This window comes from Austrofundulus limnaeus, unplaced genomic scaffold (genome assembly GCF_001266775.1).
Source record: "Austrofundulus limnaeus strain Quisiro unplaced genomic scaffold, Austrofundulus_limnaeus-1.0 Scaffold18, whole genome shotgun sequence".
In the NCBI taxonomy this organism is placed as follows: domain Eukaryota; kingdom Metazoa; phylum Chordata; class Actinopteri; order Cyprinodontiformes; family Rivulidae; genus Austrofundulus; species Austrofundulus limnaeus.
The window spans coordinates 3,026,576-3,027,727 of record NW_013952420.1 but is presented as its reverse complement, the minus strand read 5'-3'; the positions used below and the strand labels follow the sequence as shown (position 1 = coordinate 3,027,727).

The following is a 1,152-nucleotide window of genomic DNA, read 5'->3' as shown; positions in this document are numbered from 1 at the left end:
CACACACACACATACACACACTCAAACACACACAAATCCAACTGTGCTTCGTCCTTTCACATGCAATAGACAGCAGATTTAGTAAACCATTATTAAATATTTACAGTATGGATGTTTGTTTGTTTGTTTTGTTTGTTTGTTTGTTTGTTTGTTTGTTTGTTTGTTTGTTTGTTTATTTGTTTGTTTGTTTGTTTGTTTGATCCCCATTAGCATCAGCAGCATGCTGCATCAGCTATTCTTCCTGGGGTCAATTTAAAAAAAGACAAATCACATTTACGAAATCACACTACAGATAAAACATTAAAACAACACATTCCACCTTTCAGCATCTCAAAGAAAACACAAACCTTAGCTTTAAACAGGGAAATATTTTAAATTTCTCTTACAAAAACAAAAATTCACAAACTTCATCTACTTAGTCCTAGATACTATGGTACTCTAATACATAAAAACAATGGCATCTCTACATTTATATTTAATACATGAAAACACAATAGTATCTCTACATTTATAATAACATCGCAACATTCATAAACACGCACATTTATCCATCCAAAAGATAAAATTATTTTATAGTAAGTTTTTAGTTGCTTCCTAAAACTGTTAGCAGTACTTTGTTTAATGCTATGCGGTTGTGAATTTCATTCATGCATTGCTCTAAACATCACTATATGTTGGCTAGAACTAGTTCTACATTTTGGTAAAGTGAAACATAGTTCAACCACGTGTCTTGTTGAGTGATCATGGGTATTTTTACTAAATGGTAGTCTTTGGTAAAACATATATGGTGTTTTTTACTGTAATAATATTATTTAGAAAGTGTGTACAGTGTCAAAAGTTTTACTGCAAAAATCATCCACTTATTTGGGGGATTGTATTAAATGTTGACAGATTTTATATAACAGATGTATCTGAAATAATTGTGTCTTTTCTGGCAAATATGTCTGTGTTTACATTTAAGCAGCGTTGGGCACAGTTTTGCTCGTACGCTAATAGTGGAACTAGCATCTCATTTTGCAGATTAGACTTTTTGTTACCTTTGGACACCGTTAATGAACCAATTAGCTTTTGCTAAATTAGGTTCCTAGAATTTTAAGCCAACTAAAAAAACATAAGTATAAATCTTATATTTTTATGCCCTTTGTCATATAT

At 31.0% G+C, this 1,152-nt stretch overlaps 1 protein-coding gene across 4 annotated transcripts in view; it reads left to right on the top strand.

The window, feature by feature from the left end:
- triob (trio Rho guanine nucleotide exchange factor b) overlaps positions 1–1,152 on the top strand; it is a 132,739-nt gene that overhangs the window by 101,397 nt on the left and 30,190 nt on the right. The window lies entirely within an intron of this gene.